General features: G+C 37.7%; 1 pseudogene; it reads left to right on the top strand.

Annotated features, from left to right (window-relative positions):
* The first annotated feature begins 822 nt into the window (after positions 1 to 822).
* Positions 823 to 21,090, top strand: part of LOC109054622 — a 56,533-nt pseudogene continuing 36,265 nt past the window's right edge.

The following is a 21,090-nucleotide window of genomic DNA, read 5'->3' on the forward strand; positions in this document are numbered from 1 at the left end:
TAAACCAAGTTGCCATTGTGGTTCCCAGGGAACTTTTGCTAAGAAATAGTGCATAAAAATATAAGGCAACTGTTCTGTTTTTTGGCATTGAAGACCATTTTGGACCATATTACACTTTGGTATAAATTCTGTTTAAAGCGAGACTAATAGGCTACTTTGAAAAAGAAGGGGGAAAAACCGTAAAATAGGTGACAATGACAAAACAATATTCCCAAGATTTTTAATGGCAGCGTCCCTTCAAACTAAAGAATGTATTTTAATATGTAGCCTAATAAAATGTATAAATATTCCCTCCCAAAAAAATTACTGTAACCGTAGTGATATAAAACTTTAGTTTGACGTTGACGGTAATAATATCCTGGGAACATTTGGTGTTGAGTAGAGTGTTTAATTAGCCTACTACCGTAACTTAGTTTTATCTTGACAAATATTACATCTTTGAACTAAAAATTAATCATTACGGACAAAAGCTGTGTAAAATCAGTCACATTTTCACCAATCTTTAAAATCAGTGTCTAAAAGAGGTGAAGTGGATGATTGGAAATCGCTTATAAATCATCGCGTCCCATCTGCTGTCTTCACCCGACAGGCGGAGCACCGAGCTCCGGAGAGAAGACCGTTATAACGGGGAGGGGATGCGCGCGCGGAGAGCCCGTAGTCACCTTAACTTCACTGGCTCACGCTCATCAGCTGTGATTTATCGCGGGGCATCTGACTGACCGGCCGACCGAGAGGCGCACCATGAACCTGCAGGAGCCGCTCGCCGCGGGGGGACCATAGTTATCATGAGACTCTCTCCGGGCAGCAGGATTTGATTGTCCCCTCTTAGTACACCCATAATTTCCTCCACTTCTACCACCTTGAATTGCTTCAGCACTAGAACTAATCATGTTGTGGAAAACGGGACTGATTTTTCTGTGCTGGGGCTTGACGTCCGGGGAACTCCAGGACAGTCAGTCCGGTACTCCTGCTACTCCAGCGCGGAGAACTTTGGATTTCGGCTACGTCCCCTCCGGAGTTTACGATACCGTCGCCTATTACGAGCCTGGGGCCATTGGGGTTTTATTTAACATGATGCACGCTTTCCTTTATGTGGTTCAGCCCAACCCGTTTCCTGAAGGTGAGCTCGGTCTTATGTTCTTGAACTTCAGAGCACCACAAGAAACCTCAAATCTCAGATTTCCCTACTCTTGATTAATAATTCGAATCGAGTTATTTTATATAGACTGCCCCATTTTTTGCAGTTTCTTCAACTGTATCTACCATATCATGAGCAGGTAGATGCTTCAGGTGTGAGAGGTGCCACCTGTGATGTCTCAGTGGTGGGTTGGAAGGTGTTTGGGCTTGAGTACGGTTGGTCTGCTGTATTCTCCACCTCCGCTGTGTTCGTCATTATTTGTTAAATCTTGAGATTGAGATGTACTGTACCATGTGAGTCATTGTCCTAATGAGTTAAAACCTAATCTAGAATGCCATATGCAGCCTGCCACAGGTGAATATAACCCGGTTCCTGGAGGAATCCCAACCGTACACAGCCATTTCAGATCGTGGATAACTTCATTAAAGACCTGATGAGTTGCATCAGGTGTTTGATTAGGTAGACATCCAAAAATGTGTATTAGGTGGTCCTCTAGGATCAAGGTTGGGAACCGCTTTCTGTTATCAAATGTAGTAGCAACCAAGCACATATAGATTTTGCTGTTGTATTTGTCATCACATACATTCTGTTTTTGGGTGTGCTCTTCTGTTTCCAGTGGTTATAAATCCTTCGTTTTCCTGCAGCGCTCTCGTTTCTCATCTAGTGATGATCCCCCTCTAGAAGTAGGTTTAAATCAACCGTGCATCTGTCTTTTGAACGCATGTGGCACTGGCGGCATTTTCTTTTCTTTTCTTCCCTGTCATTTTTCCCCCCTTCATTCTCAAATAAAAATAGCCACAGCTGTAGCCTTTTGGCAAATTAATTAGAATGATAAAAGCTCTCTGACAGGCCTCTAGTATGATAATTCAGCCCACTGCATTTGATTTGCAAGAAAGAGACAGCCATACAGCTGCAACAGTCTCGCCATAACTCCGATTCTGCTTGATTTGTTCTCTGGGACTACATATGTTTGTGCCGGCATGAAAGTCATTTCATAGCATGGATTTGTCAAGGAGTTTTCGTGAACTGATTTAAAGGGTTAGTTCACCCCAAAAAAATTAGCCCAGAATTATTCATTCTCAAGTCATCTTAGGTGTAGTTTCTTTCTCTTCAGGCGAATCCAGCTGGAGTTATATTAAAAACTTTTAAGTTAGTTTACAAAGGCAAGCAGACAAGGTCGGAACTCGGAATATGATCGCAATCCGCTTAATAGTTCAGTATTTTCCTTATACTGGTTTTATATGGGAAAGCATTTAACGTGAAACTTTGCACATTGTGTTTATATTTTGGGTGCATATGCTTGAATGTACAAAATATACATCCTCAATAAGGTGTTTACTGAATTTCACCATTTAATATCTGCGTTTTACTACATTACTACTTAATGTAAACTGATTGTTTTTAAAAAAAAAAAAAAAAACTGCTGGCTCTCAGGTGTCTTTGCTACTGTTTGAGTGTTGTACGGAGAGGACTGTGTGTGTTTGTGACACACTCACGCTCTCTCTTTCCTTGTGTATGTGCGCACATCCTTATACCTCACCACTCCAAATTTAATCCAGGAAAGGTGAACATTCATGCACCATAACTTGGACTGAAAGGAATGTGTAGAAAGTGAGCATGTCTCCAAAAACCTATTGAGCTGCAGGTTTGATGACTGCATTTATTTATTTTTTTTATTTTTTTATTTTTTTACAGAAATTATGTTTTGATGTATGTTTTTAATTATTGAGATGCAGGTTTAGGCTCACTTAAATGAGTGCATTTTTATTTTTTTCCATTTAGAAGGATTGTTTCTTTTTCTTTTTTGATTTTTTTTACAGAATTTTTTTTTATGTTCTGATTATTGTTGAGCTGCAGGTTTAGAATCACTTGAGTGACTGCACTTAATTAATTTAAGAAGAATTCAATTATTTATCTTAATTATTTAGCCGGACATGTTTACAGTTCCAAAATGTGCTGCGTTTCTTAAAGATAAAATGTATTGTGTTCAGTGAGGAAAAAAAAAATTGTGTGTGTGTGTATATTATATATATATATATATATATATATATATATATATATATATATATATATATTATATATATATATTATATATTACCCAGACATTTAAAAATAACATATTTTAGAGCTGTAATCGCAATACCGTGATGATATGATATTTTTTATCTAAGGTTATCATACCGTCAGAATCTCATACTGGCCCATGTCTAGTGACGTCACATGAAAACTATCAATTAGTGACCATTGTTTTGTTTTGATCTCTCCCCTGCGCTTTCACATCCATCACTTCTGAGCAGCGCATGCACAACGCCAACCTCATATGTCATCTGCCCAGAACTGCTTCCATGTACAACAGTGAGTGCAAGCTAGATCAAATTGAATATCACGTTTTAACCCTTTGACGCGTACGATCACACCGGTGTGATCAGTTTTGGCTGGTCCCTGAAGCATACGATCACACCTGTGTGATGCCAACGTTCAGTGCATCACATCATCAACTGCTGAATTTAAATCCACTTTCACGCTTTGGCTAGCGCGGAGCCAGATCAGACGCGCTGAGCACTTGTCATATTATTATAAATATTCAGTGTTTTGTAATCATATAATGTTTATTTTAGGTTTCAGACATATAAATACACTTAAGTACGAGCAAACCATACATTTATAGTTACACGCTGATGTCTATGGAAATGGCAATAATGATCCTTACATAAATAATCTGACGACATGTTTTTATTGATATCATATACAGATTTTGTAGGTAACTATAAAGTTTACTCTGCTCTTCTCCCAGTTTACCGGAGACCGACTTTAACATGTTTCAGGAGGAGAGGATGAATTTGCGTGTTGTATATCCCACAGCTCAGATTTAGCATGAACTAATATGGCGAGGCCCATCACCTGGTATAGATCAACTAACACGGTCAATATAAAAGTGTTTAAACTACCAAAGAGATTTACTTGCACAAATATTATTTCAGAATCGGAATATCAGATATTTCATAATATAGTGAGCATGTGAATTCGAGTTTGTGAATATTTTAAATAAAACGGGAAAAACAAAATAAAAGCGATCCATGTGTCATAGAGAGCTATTGTGGCTGCGTTGTCACAAGACAAGCAAGACGAGTCGCCATGGAAACAATAAGCCGATTAATTCTAAAATAATGGTCACCTAAAAAAAACTCATGCTTGGGGCTCAGCTAGAATACTTTAAACTCGTGTGAAAGGGTTAAATATGGAAAATATTTTTCTTACAAAAACGCATCGATTCGCTACAGGAGGCCTTTGTTCACCCCCCGGAGCTGTGTGAGACACTTTTTATTAAGGATGGGCACTTGATTTCACTTTTTTTGGACTGATGCACTGCAACACCCACTGAGTTCCATTAAACAGCTTGAAAGATCAAAGAGAATTTTTAATATAACTCCGACTGGATTCGTCTGAAAGAAGAAAGTCATATACACCTAGGATGACTTGAGGGTGAGTAATTTATGGGCTATTTTTTTTTTTTGGGTGAACTAACCCTTTAAGAAGCTGTCAGACATGCTCAAATCCTTTGATCCTTAAATCTGAATGGACTTTGACGAGTGAAAGTAGGGACACTGGTGTGTGATGGTAACCCCCTGTCTCCTTCAAACGAAACAGTGTCTTTAGACCCATGAAACTACTTGTAAGATCAAAGCATGCTGGGGGACGATGGGTTCAGTAATAGCCTATTAATTGCTCAGTTTGAAGGTCTCTAGTTTCACAGAGTTACTGTATATTGCCAGGAAATAAATAAGAGAGCACTTAGGAGCTCTTTGTTCTCAGTAGGGTTGGGCTGATAGACGATGCCATCGTCCATTGCCGATGGTTGATCGACATCACAATGTTGCTCCGGCATCGTGAAATTATTTTTATAACATACACTACCATTCAAAGTTTTGAGTCAGTAACATTTATTTTTTATTTGGAAAAAAATTAATTAATGCTTTCATTCAGAAAGGATGCATTAATTTGATCAAAAGTAACAGTAAAGTCATTTATAATGTTACAATCTATTTAAATTTAAATCAGTTATGAACTTTTTTTTTTTAACTTTTTATTTTATAAAGGAATCCTGAAAAAAAAAAATTTATCACAGTTTCCACAAAAATATTAAGCAGTACAACTTTTATTGATAATAAGAAATGTTTCATGAGCACCAAATCAGCAATGATTTCTGAAGGATCAGGTGACACTGAAGACCGAAGTAATGGCTGCTGAAAATTCAGCTTTGTATCACAGGAATAAATTACATTTTTTAAATATATTTAAGTAGAAAACAGTTATTTAAATTGTAATAATGTTTAACAATATAACAGTTTTTCAGTATTTTAAATTAAATAAATATAGCCTTGGTGAGTGAAGAGACTTATTTTAATAATATTAAAAATCTTGCAGACCCCCAAACTTTTGAAGTACAGTAGTGTTTCAATAATCAGTTATGCTATTGTTAAATTGGGAAACCCCCACAGTTCATAGCAGGTTATATGACAGAACCCAAAAACTAGCGATCCAAGTGATGAACTCAGTCCATTTGAGGACGACATATGCAGTGGAAGCAGTTGCCAGGGTAACATAACTGTATCCTAGTGAGTGTGTCTTGAGTTTCTCCCATTGGCCTACATATGTCTGAATGCTGTAGTGTTATATGAGGTGTGCATATCCAGTGCTTTCTGAGGGAAATGCAGTGCTTTAGTAGATCTTAACAGATCCTTGTTTAAGCACAGGACAACCAAGATAATTATGCAGTACATTTAGCCAGGAAGTAGGTGAAAGTTTCTTGTACAGAGATTTTGGTGTTGTATAATTTAATATAGTGGAAGTACAATTTTATACATGCAAATTATAACATCTTAAGTCTGATGTCCATGTCTGCCACATAGAATGGTTTCAGATCTGTGCCAGCAGGGCTGCTGAAGGATGGAGCACCAATGTTGATTGCAGATGGCATCCTGTGTGGCATATCTGTGGGCCGCCAGCTTGTTGTGCTCCCCTTTGCTCCTCTACATCTCTAGAGGTAGCTACGCCACACTGAGGCTGAGGGGAAATGAGAAATTGCACTTTTTTCTCTCTCTGTTGCTCCCTTTCCCTTTCTCCTTACCCTATTTATTTCACTCTGCTTGACCTCCATTCTTTTTCCTCCTTGACTCAACTCAACAAGCCCTGCCTTACATATTCATGTCTGAAACTCCTCAAAGGAATCTTATTTAAATGCTGTTGCTGTTATTTTTTTAGAGGTAGCATTAAAAAATCAAAAATGAGCATAATTTATTCTATTCTGATGAAACAACTTATGACTTGGACATAAACCAACTAAATGTAAAATTTAACTAGAATAGAATAGAACAGAACAGAATAATAGAAGACAAGTTTTGTTTTTTACAAGTTTTGTTTTTGAATAGAATAGAATAGAATAGAATAGAATAGAATAGAGGGACTGTCAAAATAAGAATTTGTAATGCAGTGTACACTAGTAGCGGTATTCCAGACTATGATTGTTATTTTATAAGCAGCTGTGAAATATCTTCCACATATTTGAATGCAGTCAGTATTACTGATGTTTGAGGAGGAAGCTGGAGATGTTGGGAGCTTATGATTTGTCATTCTGTAGCGCTCATATTTTCTCATGACTCCAGCATGACTGTGGTGCTCCTGGGTCTGGCACATATATAACCCGGGTTTTGGCAGATGTCCCCTATCGGGGAAGTCGTTGCCTAATGGACAGAGTTTGGACTTGTAACCCGAAGGTCGTGGGTTCGAGTCTCATGTCTGGCAGGAATTGTAGGTGTGGGGAGTGAATAACCAGCCCTCCCCTCACCTTCAATACCACGACTGAAGTGAGACCCTTGAGCAAGGCACCGAACCCTGCTCCCCGGGTGCCGCAGCATTGGCTGCCCACTTCTCCAGGTGTGTGTTCACTGTGTGTGTGTGTTCCCTGCTATGTGTGTGCACTTGGATGGGTTAAATGCAGAGCACAAATTCCAAGTATTGGACACCATAACTGGCCACACATCACTGGATTTCATGAGGCATCTTCAACCCAACATGAGGGCCATGAGCTCCAGTAGGCGCAGTGCCCAGCTGTCAGCAGTATAAAATGAGCTAACATCAACGTAAGAGTCGACTCTGAACCCCCTTAACAAGTCATCATACTTTCTAATCTTCTGCTTGTTACCTATATACATCAGAACGTAACACATTTGCATAATCATGCCCGCAAAATAAGAAACACGCTGACCTGCCCACAAACACTTCCGCTAGTTAGTGTGTTTACATAATGTCGAGAAGACGCTGTGTCCTGCGTGGTTAAAGTTTTTTTGTTTTGTTTTCAAGATTTTTTTTTTTTTTTTTTTTTTTTGCTGAAAGATGATGATGTAAAGACATCACATAAAGTACCAAATACAACATTTAAACTTACCACTGAGAAACGTCCTGATCAAGTGGTGCTTGCGCTGGAGTTTTTCCGGATGAGCGACTGCAATCTTTGTTTACAAGTAACCCTCCGGAGAAAAAAAATTGTTAATGAGTGTTTTGTTTCCGACACACATTGTATACTGAAAGACCAATCACAACAGACTTGGCCAGCTGACCAATCAGAGCAGAGTAGGCTTATGGAAGGGAGGGGTTTACAGACCTGTTTACAGAATCGTTTTAAAATCATTGAAAAATGATTCTAATATTAAATGTATATTCTGATAAAATGACAATGTTTTCTGATCTTAGATGCATTTAAAACCTGTTGTAGGGGACTCCAACACAATATTAGGACACTTTAAAATACTGTACCATGACCTGCTCTCTTAAAGTCAGATGAAACCGTTATCAAACAGGAGAAACATGGTGCGCACTGATACAGTCAGAAAGCTTTTTTAATCTACAAATCACCATCATTTACCATGGATTTACTATAGTAACACTAACTGCAAAATGGTATTGTGGCAGAAATGTATGTATAATGTTTATTATATTATTAATGTAAAACATTTATTAAATGTATTAATGAGTAATGGAATTTAATTCCAGCATTTTTGTGATTTAGTATAAATGCACAAACAATATAGCTTAATGTATTTAGACAACTGTTTTTCAAGACATTTATTTTGTTAAAGGGGTCATATGATGCGATTAAATTTTTTCCTTTCTCTTTGGAGTGTTACAAGCTCTTGGTGCATAAAGAAGATCTGTAAAGTTTCAAAGACTAAAGTCTCAAATCCATAGAGATATTCTTTATAAAAATTAAGACTTGTCCATGCCCTCCTAAACCGACTCGTTTAAACACGACCCCACATGTCTACGTCACTGTGTGGGAAGATTTGCATAACACAGCCCAAATGTTCACGCAAAGAAAGAAGGCATAACTTTTATTCTCTCTGTAGTATTGTTGTTGCCGCCGCCGCCATGTCGTGAAGGCACTGTGTGTTTCATTGTAAAAGCAAACTACTTCGTTTGGCCTTCCAAAAGAGTACGATTTCCGCTTCATCATGCCTAGAACTGATCTGTGCTGGTGGCTGAGGAAATACATCAACTTCGCGCTGTGGATTGCACATCGACTTTCACCGTAGATAAAGCAGAGTCCAGCCCGGGGTCGTCACATGTGGTTGCCGCAAGCTCCTTCGTCGAATCTGCCAGCCGCGCCATTCTCAAGCCCGCTGGCCGCCGCTCACTCAAGCCCACCGTGTGTGACGCTGTTTGTTGTGAAAGCTAAACTACTTTGTTTGGCCTTCCAAAAGAGGACACAACTAGAAATCAGTTGTTGTATTTACAACACAGTTCCAGAACAGTTCAACCCAAATATTCAGATGTGTGCTGCACATTTTTTATGGAGGACTGTTTCCTGAACCTGCAGAGTAGCATACAATGGGTCTGTGCACAAAGGTTGTTTCTATAAAGTGGGGCAGTTCCAACTTTGCTAGGACAGTCTGGCGCTTCTGACACACAGCCTGTAAGTCTGTTTTTTTATATTTAAAGAATTTGCCACTGATGATTCAAATGTGAGTTTTGAACAGTGTAGAGTAGTGCTTGATGTTTGTCGTTTCTGTGATCACAAATGCAGACATGGTTTTATGTTTACGCGGCCACGATACGCAACGCAAGCGTAAAAACAATATAAGTCATTATAGTCAGTAATTATGTCCCCACTGAATGCAACAAATGCCTCGTTTGTAATTTGTTTTATTGGTTTTGTCTGGTCATGCCGGGAGACGGCATCACAGTATGTTAAGGGGTGTAACATTTCGGTCACACCCTTGAGGTATTCAAGACTTGAAGTGATTATGTTATGACTGTAAAGAGTAGTTTAAAACCACAACTAAATGATTTTAATATTAAATATTTTTAATAGCAGATTAGGCAAAATATTTTACAAATGCTTCCAACTACCAACTGATGTTTGACACATTTGACCATGTTTACTCCTGCAGTTTTCACCCCCAAAAATATATTTTTAAAGTATGCAGATTCTTTCTGGACATGCCAAAGGCTTAAACTCTCTGGTCCTGGATTAGTTGTTATAAACATGTCACCTGTAGTGTGGGAATCTTCAAGACTGATTATATAATGATGACCAGGTCATAATGTTGTCTACTCAACAGATCAACCCTTAGCTGTCTTACACATCTAACAACCATGCTAAGCTATATATAGACTATTGTAATGGGTAAACCTTGCATTATTACTTTAAGAGAACTGACTTCATACAGTTTTTAAAAATTATCTTGAGACTAAAAATAATAATTATAAAAGTAATTATGAATTCATAATTATGAGAAAAGCTCTAGTGTTTGTTTACAGATGCCACTTGGTTTGATATTGTGTTATCATCAGTGCAATTAAATTCATATATTAAGTGTGTCCAAATATGTTGTTGGGCCGCCGTATTTGTTTAGCCTATTAGTGGTGTTTGTGTATGTGTTGATGGTAAGCCTCTCTGGAAAGCTGCAGATTTACACTGTCATAACTAAACCTTTCCTGCTGCTAATGTGATGGTCACGTTTACATTTTAAACCCCCAGTGAGCATTTTCCTCCGCTGCCTCATCTTAGCATGGCATTATGTGATGTCAGATGCCAAACCCTTCAGGTGTTCTGTTCTTCAGCGTTGTTGAGAGGAAAGTGGGATTGCTGTAGCCTCTGAATGAAATACTTATTTTTAGAAGAGTTACTTTCTCTCTCCAGCATGTCGTGTGGGTTGGATTTCTCTCTAGAGAGGGAAACAAAGGCCTAAACTGAGAGAGAGAGCACAGTGAAAGACTGGCAGTGATCCTGAGCTATACGGCCCTTGATTATACAACCACTTTGAACCAAGGAAATGAGGCTATTGAGGCTAGAGGCAGAAGTCTTTACAAATAATCTGACCATTCAAAAATGCTTTTGCACATCCAAATGATTTTCTTAAAGGGGTCAAAATTGGAGATGGATAGGGTTGGTCATTACTAGGTATATCACAATTATTTCTTAAACTTGTGTGCCAGTATTATAATGGTACTAAATACACCAATTTTGGTGTTTGCAAACAGTGATGACGTTTTTTTGTGGGCAGAGCCTATCTGGGGGCAGAAAATGCCAGTTTTAACGTAGCAGGCAACCCATGGAATAAAAGAATTCTGGTAAGAATTTGCAAGACAAAAAGGTCAGAATTGTGAGATGAAATAGGTAAATGTTATGTAAAATGTTGTAGGTTTAAATAGTATTTTATGCTTTAACTGTAGGGCTAATGTAATATGTCCCCTGTGTGAATATTATATAGACCTATTGTTTAAATCAAATTTATGCTTTAAAATAAGGGTGCTCCCATCAGGATTTTTTGAGCCAATCACCGATTGTTGATCACAGGAAGCAGTAGCTCCCAATACCGATCACTAGAGATGGGTATCGATAAAGTTTTTAACGGTATTACTACTCTTATCGATACTGCTTATCGATCCCGGTACTTTAACTATATGAAACAAATTAAGAGCTAAATTAACATTGCTTTATATTCTGACATGTAAAATAAATATTTAATTAAATGAATATTAAAACATCAATTTGTAAATGCACCAGTATACAGGCATTTTTAGCATTTTATATACATAAGATACAGAAGGAACATGAAAAAAAAAACAAATTAAACAAATTAAAACAAACTGACAAATACAATAAAACAAAGATACAACTGAATAGTGCTTAAATTTTTTCATGAAGGTCTCCTAACATTACTGTTCAGGTAAGTAATATAGCCTACAGCAGAAATCTACTAAAGTAATCAAATGTAACTGAAAACTGCATAGTTTTCACTGTATGAATTGATAGATTAATGCTTATTAAAGCTAATGTTGAGAGCTGAGTGATTTTCTCTTTGCATTTTGTTGTATATTGACACACATCGGATTTTTCTCCCAACTGATCACGTCCACTTAAGACATAAACTGTGTTTTAGTGAACACACTCTGCCATTTTGACATTTTGTGTGTATTTGATCGCTTGGACGTTCACCCGAAGTGTAATTTGCTTGTCTAGTTTGCGGTGGTTGCTTGAACATGCACCTGTCACCTGAAGCCCAAATTGTAGTTTTTTGGTTGGGTTTTTGCGTTTTCAATATTTTATTATCAAACATGTCCCACAATTTGGCAATAGTAAAGAAGGCATTTTACAATAATCACTGATTGTGCTGATTCTGACGTTAAGTTTGGGTTTTGAAGCCTTCTTTTTATCATGTAGAATTATTTATAGTGATGCTCCAGTCAGGATTTTTACAGACATTCATTCAGGGTCTGAATTTCATTTTTGAAAATAGGGGGGAATTCTAGATATGGAAATGCCCCTTATCCGATTGCAATCTAATGACAGGGACGCACATTATTAAAAGGACAAGACAGTAGCCTATAGGATGTATTTTGAATGTCCGGTAGTCCTCAAATAACATTATAGTCCCGTCTTGTCTTGTTAATGAAAACGTGACATAAATTTCGTCTCGTCGATGTCTCATCTTAAGTCACAGAAAAAATGTTTATTAACGAATATTTTTCGTCGTTTATCATCAACATTTATGCATTTTAATTTAAAATCCAAACGTTGTTACTGAAAATGCTTTTTGAGCATTGTGATTCTCTTTTTACGTTGTACAGTAATACAGTCTTTCATAGACGTGTTTAAACGCAAAAAATATAAGCAAGAGTATGTGTGAAACTGGCGTTATGTGTGCACTCTTTGAGTGTGCATGAGCTGAATGATGAAAGACGGGCAACAATGGACCCTTTTCACAAGACTGTGATGACGTGTTTAATGGTCATCAGCATTGTAAATACTCGAAAGTTTAAGCAGGGAAAATTATATTTTTTTAAATGTATGTACATTTATAACACTATTATTTTTATTATATTATCTTTGCATCCAATTATACTCTCTTCTGACTGCCATTATCAGTCACAAACACTATCGTGGAGTTTTTCTTTTGCCATTTGAACAAATGGGAATGCAAAAAATATATTTGTGGTACTCTCCCATTCACTACTCTTCAAGTTAACCCAACTACAACGACTTCCGCTGCTGAGAAACCCAGAAATGTGAAAAGGGTCCATTTAAAAAGAAATGAAAATTATAAACTTTAGTGATGATGCAACACTGCCCTCGATTGTGCAAGTGACAATTCCTGTATGATCTGTGCAGCTCGCTTATTGTGCAGACGCCATGTGGTGATTTGAAACCATTTGCGCAATTAGAGAGGAAAGAGAGAGTGTGCTGCGTTTCACTCAAGCTATTTGTGAAATTACATCTCACAGAAAGTTTTTAAATTACTTTAAGTTATTTACTGAACAAATATGAATTGTACCTCACCGTTATACTTATTTTACCCGCCCCGGATGAGAGACGGTGCTGCTGCATGTCATACCAAAACCTCTCACAGCAGGCGCATCATCAGCTTGAGATCGGCCTTTATAGAGACGGCCAATCAAACTTCCCCAAGCCATTATCGGCCTATAATGATTGGTAGCCGATCAATCGGAGCACCCCTACTGAAAAGTAGTGTAATCATAGCATGTTCATCCATAGTTTGTCCGTTGAAATGTCTGTGTTTAGCTTCAAATTCAATTAAATTCAAGTTTATTTTTATAGCGCTTTTCATAATAAAAGTCATTGCAAAGCAGCTTTACAGAAAATTAAGTTTCTGCAATATATTTAGTAGTAGTTTGTCAGTGGTGACTATGTCAAATTGATGTACATATAGCAGAAACGTACGGTAAAATTCATCTGAGGTCCTCTGAGGGATTTGCATCATCTCTTCTCCGGTGTTTGGTCATCTCTTGTCTTTGTAAGGGCTGGATCCAGACTGAAGCTTGTGTAATTCCTAGTTGCAGAAACCGAGAGAAACAAATAGAGACATAATTAGCGTAGCTGCTGTTCCAACCAAGCAAAAATTATTTGTTCAACCCAAGCTAAGAAATAATAATGTGCATTTGCTCAGATATAACTGTAGTACAAGATTATGAGATGCATTATTTGAATGCTTGGCCAAAGAGATGTGTCTTTAATCTAGATTTAAACAGAGAGTGTCTAAACCCCAAATGTTATCGGGAAGTTATTCCAGAGTTTGGGAGTCAAATGCAAAAAAGCTCTACCTCCTTTAGTGGACTTTGCTATCCTAGGTACTACCAGTCCAGAGTTTTTTACGACCTTGGGGAGCGTGATGGACTGAAGCATGGTAGAAGGCTAGTTAGGTACGCAGGAGCTAAACCATTAAGGGCCTTGTAGGTAAGTAATAATATTTTTTAAATAATACGGAACCTAATCCTTTTTCCTCCTTCATACATGCGATGAGCCCGCTTAATCTCAATATCGTGCCTTTTAGTGCAGGAATCTACTTGGAAAGATATCTCTGAGAAAGCCGGCCTGGATCGGAGCCTTCCACCCCCTCTGGCAACCCCACCAGTCGCACCTTATTTCTCTTGCTCCTATCCTCCATGTTCGTCACTATTTTATTAGTATCTGTTGTTCTAGCTGTTTTCTCAGGTTCATGACTATAACCCCTATCCTCATGTGCAGCTGCTTGAACGTAATCAACCCGGTCACTGTGTCTGTTTTTCACTGTGATGGCTAGCTTTTCAACTTCGGCTTTTAGCTCTTTTACAGAATTGTTGGTCACTAGTATGTCTATATGTAGGTCATGCAATACCGGGGTCAGTACAGAGTCTATCGCTTCTTTTACTGTCAAGGCCACAACCGAATACAAAGTACTTTGCTGCTCTTTGAGTGCTAGCTTGATACCGTTAGCAATGGCGCCATCGAGCTCTTCTTTAGTGATGGTGGAATCTTTGAATTTTTTTCTTTATTGGCGATTGCTCAATCACTCTTTTTCTGATTGTCCTTGACCGTTAAAGTACTCATGATGGAGTAAATAGAAAGTGGTTTGAAATTTACTATTAGGATTGTAGAATATTTGACAAATTGAGCAGAGCGAAGGCCCTGTAAAGTGATAATGAAGCCAAATAAATAAATAATAATAATAAAGAATGAATGCGTTATTAACTAATTTATATCTTTTCTGGGTTGGCATTTTTTTTAGTCCAGATTAAAATCTCAAAATGTTAAAGTGCAATACCACTCTATTTCTGCTTTTTCATACAAGCCACTTAACTGTCAGTGAGTGAATTAACATTTTCTTTCATTCCTTTGCGCCTGCGCTTTTTTTTCCACAAGCTGTGGGTTTTGGTTTGATATAGTTTGTCTCCATTCTTCAACTACAGTCCCTTTGCAAAGTGTCAGATTCACAAACAATTCTGTGCTAAAATGTGCAGTTCAAACTGTTAAGGACAGATTGTAACAATCAGTTGGAGCTTGTTACAAATGACAATGTTGGGACTCTCAGAAGCACAGCAGGTTGCCGCATACAGCAGGATTTCACATTTTATTATTTCTTTTCTGTTCTTTAACCTTTTTGTTACATATTTTATTTGTTTTTTGTTTTTTTTTACTAATTCAGTTTAGGATTACCTAATATGCTTCATCTTTATTACATCACTGGGATAAATATCTGATCACCCAGTAGGCGTTGTTGATGTGTAAATGCAGGCTCGTGTTTTGGGTTTCTGATGCCAGGAAGAACTTTTTGAACTTTGCTTTTGTTTTAATAAGGTTTTTGTTTGGGAAGTTTTCGCATTCTGATGTTACAATTTGTTTTCATAGTACGTTTAGTTTTTTTTTCTTACAAGATCAAGGACAATTTGATCCCTCATTATACGACCCCTTTAACCAAAACTGAAGCAACAAATAACCTACTCCTTATGAGGTGATGTCTGCAAGTTGCCTTGGATAACTGGTTAACAGAAAGTAAGCATACTGGGACATTTCCAGGTAACACTAGAATGTTCACGGCATGAGGGTCGGGAGTTGCCATGCTGTTGAAAGGGTGAGAGGGCATCCCGACTGGGAAAAGAGGAGAGGGTCGGCTGTACACAGAGGTACGTCACTGGGACTTCTGGAAAAACCAGAGCAGTCCGTTTATGGGCAGAGCGAGATGGGCTGATGGGATAATATAGATTTTACATGAGTGTGATACTGGTGTACAATAACAATGAAAGAAAAGATCAAATGAGCAAAGGTGATCTAAAAAGAGGATAGATACAAAAGAGACTGTGAAATGATAAGGAAATAATAGAGAATAATAAGAGAAATTTGATATTCACTGTTCTCTTATTGTAATTTTAGAGATGCTTTTCCTCATAGGGGTAGGTGATATGACCAAAATCTTATTTCACGGAATGAGAAATTTTATTTCACGATAACGATATGTATCTAATCTCAATATAGCTATTTTGATTTTTTTTGTTATTAAAAATAAGAAAAAGAAGCAAAATTACAACACAATAGAACAAATAAATATAAACAGCTTTAAGTCAAGTGCAGTGAGTGATTAACATTAATAATGACCTACAGCAGCAGGTAAATAAGGCTGCTGTCCCTTTAAGACCAACTTTGCACAGTTCCAATATACTGATAAACATCCGGTTTTTCACCCAACTTTTTACGTTTATTTTTAATATACAGCCCAACTGTGTTTGCGTCAATGCTCCACACGACAGGCATTTCGAAATAATTGTGTGCCTATTTGAGAATTCAAGCACAAAAGATATGTCTTTTTCGCAATCACATGCTGTCTGAGAGAGGGGCTTTCAGTGCACGTGCTTCAGCTATGTGTCAGCCAGCACTGGCTTTTTTGTAGTACTATGTTACGCAGATATATTTGCATACTGCAGAATACACAATATAGCAAAATCTCACAATTGTTTGTAACATTTATCGTATTAATTGTTTTTATTTATCATCACAAGTCTGCTAAATAAAAGTTTTAATTTCTATATATACTGACTCCAAGCTTTGAATGGTATAGTGTATAGTGTTAGACTTGGAATAAGACTGGAGTAATGATGCTGAAAATTAAGCTTTGATCACAGGAATAAATTTAATTTTAAATATATTCAAATAGAAAGCAGTTATTTTTAAACTAATACAATTATGTGATATATATACAAGTATGTATGTGTGTGTATATATACTAATAATATAAAAAAAAAACTTGAAGAACAGTCCTCGCTGCTTTTGTTTTTCTGTGGTATGGGCATTTACATGCCACGAGCTCCAAGTGGAACATTATAATGTCAAATAGCGCGGACATCACGTTGTTTTCATAGGGATTACTTTATCACAGAATATTGTTTTTTGGTAGCTTTATATAATTTAAAAAGTAGATATTGCAAGCTTTCTATAGATATATCTCTCATGTCTCTGTGTTGAGTATTTGCTGAGTTACAGTTCATTTTAATGACGCGTTTCTAAATGATCTCAACCGCAGACCAAGGCTGGCAGACAGCGCACCTTTTTTTGTTTTCTTATATTTGTAAATGCACAAAGTTTTGTTGTTATTATGTGTATACAAATAAAAGCAGACCCGTTTACGGATTCGATTGATGTATTGCTGTTATCTGTACGATCAAAACTGAAAGTGTAATTTAAGTTCTTTTCGGGGGTCATCAGGAGAAGATGCCTCAACACGCGTATACACGTGAATCGGGACTCCAGAGGGTTAATAACAATTGATTAAATGTTTAGAGCCCTACTGATGATTAAAATCTAGAGTGTGTCCACCCTTTGTGTGTGGGTCCATTGCACCACACAGAATCAGGTCAAAAGTGTTTAGAACCTTTATCATTTCTTTTGTAGTTTTGTTTTCTGCATTATCTATGTGAATATTAAAATCCCCTGCAATAGCAAAACAATCAAACTCTGAGAAAATCATTGATAACATTTCTGTGAACTCTTCAACAAAGGCTGGAGAGTTTTGGGAGGCCTGTAAATAATGATAAAACCGAGAATGCGTGGAGTGGAGCACCCTGTTCAGCACAATCCCTAGATATTCAAAAGACACAGTACTGACCAAATGACCCTTGCTTGCATTGATAGACATCTTTAAATAGAGCACTACACCTGCCACCTCTCCTACAGTCCTGCAGACACTCATGAAAGTAAAGTTAGGAGGGCTGTTTCATTGAGTGACCATTGCACTGCAGCTGTCTTCTTAGCCATGTTTCGTTTAGAAACATAATGTCCAGATTGTTTGTGGTTATAAAGTCATTGATTAGAAATAATTAATTTTTTAGTGAACGAATGTTTAAAAATGCTAACTTGATGGCAGTGCTTTGTGTCTTTACAGCAATATTAGTTTGATGCATAACAGGCCGCAGATTAGATGAGTTAGCCCTCCCGCTTGAGAAGGCCATAGACTTTCTATCACGTGATAAAACAGAAATAGAGAAAGCTACAGGCACACTGGGTTCCCGTTTGTTATGTAAACATTTATGGATGTTTGCTGCTATTATAAGCGGGAACCCAACACACATCACTGAGAGCTGCTATCAGTTGTTTTTGGTTCACCTACAGCAGATGGAGGGTTTGGGCCCTGGCATTGTGGCAGCCGGGTCGGAGAGCTCTCACAGGGGCAGGGCCCACAGGCTTTGGTGGTTGGGGGGCCTGACGTTTTTTAGTTGATATCTGGGGTCTTGCAGCAAAAGAGTGGGAGAGTTTTGGTCCAGCATACACCAGTTCCTCCATTTTCTGTCTGTATAGACCAGAATTATATTGCTACGGGAATACGTTAACAAAGTTAAGAAAACTACACTTGTCAAGCAATTTCACTGAGGGATTAAGACCTAATTATATGATATTTAATGGGGGCGTTTGTTTGTTTGTTTGTGTGTTTTGAAATGTTGGTAAAGGCTTTATTTTGTTCACAGAGAACATGTTACCTTTACAGTACACTGCACAACTGACAAAAGTTATGATAGTAAAAGATAAAAGATATGGGGTGCCTCAGGGCTCAGTTCTTGGACCACTTCTCTTCTCTGTCTACATGGCATCATTAGGTTCTGTCATTCAGAAACATGGCTTTTCATACCATTTGCTATGCTGATGACACTCAACTCTACCTCTCATTCCATCCTGATGATCCATCGGTAGCTGCTGGCATCTCAGCTTGTCTAACAGGACATGCTTTCTTGCTGGATGAAGGACCATCACCTTCAACTCAACCTTGCCAAGACAGAACTGCTTGTGGTTCCAGCAAACTCATCGTTTCATCACAATTTCACCATCAAGTTAGGCACATCAACCATAACTCCTTCAAAAACAGCCAGAAAGCTTGGAGTTATGATTGATGATCAGCTGACTTTCTCAGACCACATTGCTAAAAAACTGCCCGGTCCTGCAGATTTTTTTTTTTTTTAAATTTTGAGGATATGGGGCTTTTTTTTTGAGAATGTTGCACAACTCCTTGTTCAAGCTCTGTCCAGGCTGGACTACTGCAACGCTCTCTGGCAGGTCTTCCAGCAAGTTCTATCAAACCTTTACAATTAATCCAGAACGCGGGCAGCACGCATCAAGAAGATCAGGCCCTTTCTTTAGGAATATGCTTCACAACTCTTTTTTTCAATTTTAATTTTTTATGAGTAGATGATAGTATAAGTTTCAAGTCTTTTATGTTTGCATACAAAACCCACCACTGGCTCTGCACCCCTTTACCTAAATTCATTACTTCAGACTTATGTGCCTCTAGAAGCTTGCGTTCTGCAAGTGAATGTTGCTTGATTGTGCCATCCCAAAGAAGCACAAAGTCACTTTTACAGACTTTTATATTAAATGTTCCCTCCTGGTGGAATGACCTGCCCAACTCAATCCGAGCAGCTGAGTCCTTAGCCATCTTCAAGAATCGGCTTGAAAAACACAATCTCTTCCATCTTTATTTGACCCTCTAACTTTTGCACTCACTATTCTAATTCTATTTTTAAAAAAAATAAAAAATCTAACTACCTTTCTAATCTTTTTGTATTCTATCTGTTTTCTTTTTATTTATTATTCAATTTTAAAAAAAGACCTCTTACACTCTATTCTTTTTCTATTCTATCTGTTTTCCTTTTTATTTTATTATTTAAAAGCCCTTGCTACGTCTATACTGCGTTTAGCTAACTGAGACTTGTTATAGCACTTATATATCATTGCTTTTTTGTTGTTTTTGATTGCTTCCATTGTCCTCATTTGTAAGGTCCGCACGCGGCTTTGGATAAAAAAGCATTCTGCTAATGACTAAATGTAAATGTAAAAGATAATGTGAGGATTATTCTATATCATGCATGTAAATGCTTATTTTCACACACACACACACACACACACACACACACAACCACACACAACACACTCACACAACACCAGGCAAATTACCTTTCTTAGTGATCGTATCAGAATACAGGGCAACTCAAATTGCTGTTCATATATTAATCTAAAGATCCCCCTTCAGTTTCGTCTAAGCCAACAGATGCTGTGAAGAAGACTGGTGTGGGTTTCCAAATGCAGCTTGAACTCAACCCATGCATGTAATGCCATTTTTATTAATACTGGGCCTGAAAGTGGAGAACTGTACTTTTTGTACTACCCTACATTCTTTCTGTGTAAGTGTTTTTTTCCTCCTCCACTTCTTCCTCATCCTTTTTATTCTTAACTATGTCTTTCTCTGGGTTCCCCTCTCCTTGGTAACTGGGTTCCTTGGTTACAGAGGATAATTTTTGCTTTAGGTGTGCTTGAACAGATAGTTATTGTTAATGTTCAGGATGCAGATTGTAACCCTCTGGGCACTTAGTTATTCAGGAGAAAGGCACTAGGTGAGTAAATAAGAAAACGTCATGAAACACTGCTTCGTGGTTAGCGTTAGGGTAGGTGGACAAGTGACACGCGCGTTCACTCATGTTAAATAAAAAGCAGAAATGGTCTCGAGTGATTCTGAAGCCTTGTGAATATTCTGATCAAATCTAGATCCTCTTCTCTGTGTGAAAGTGTGACAAAAACCTCAGTCTAATCGGCACTGAGTTTATTGCACCTGAAGATTTTCACATAATGGAGTCACTAATGACAGATGTTTACGTGTCACAGCTCAGGATTGTCATAGTGAAAAGGTTTGGATTGAGCTTGTTCTTATGGTGGCCATCGGCCAATCAGTTGGAGTCATGATATAAGATTTCTGTGACTCCAGAGTGATTGCCTAAAAAACACTATATTTGAAAAATGAGTGCAAAAAATGATAGAATTCAAACATGGTGGTACTTCCCACTGGTGTTGTTAGCTGTTTTTGACCTACTAATATTAGCAAACTTGTGAATTTATACACATAATTAGACCAATTTTTAATAAACCACTTGTGTTGTTGTTTTTTTTAACCGTGTTGTTGTGTAAGCTTCTGTACACTCTCTCCACTTGTAAAATATATAGGTTACCTCTTCACCGAAGGGCTCAGGGGAAGCAACTTGTGACAGAGTGAGACAGACCATACTAAATTTTCAAATTCAGACCAGACATGTGCCTCCATCTCGGGCAATTTGCTTTCACTGCAAGTACCTCAAAGAGAAGAAAG

This window comes from Cyprinus carpio, chromosome A14 (assembly GCF_018340385.1).
Source record: "Cyprinus carpio isolate SPL01 chromosome A14, ASM1834038v1, whole genome shotgun sequence".
Classification (NCBI taxonomy): Eukaryota; Metazoa; Chordata; class Actinopteri; order Cypriniformes; family Cyprinidae; genus Cyprinus; species Cyprinus carpio.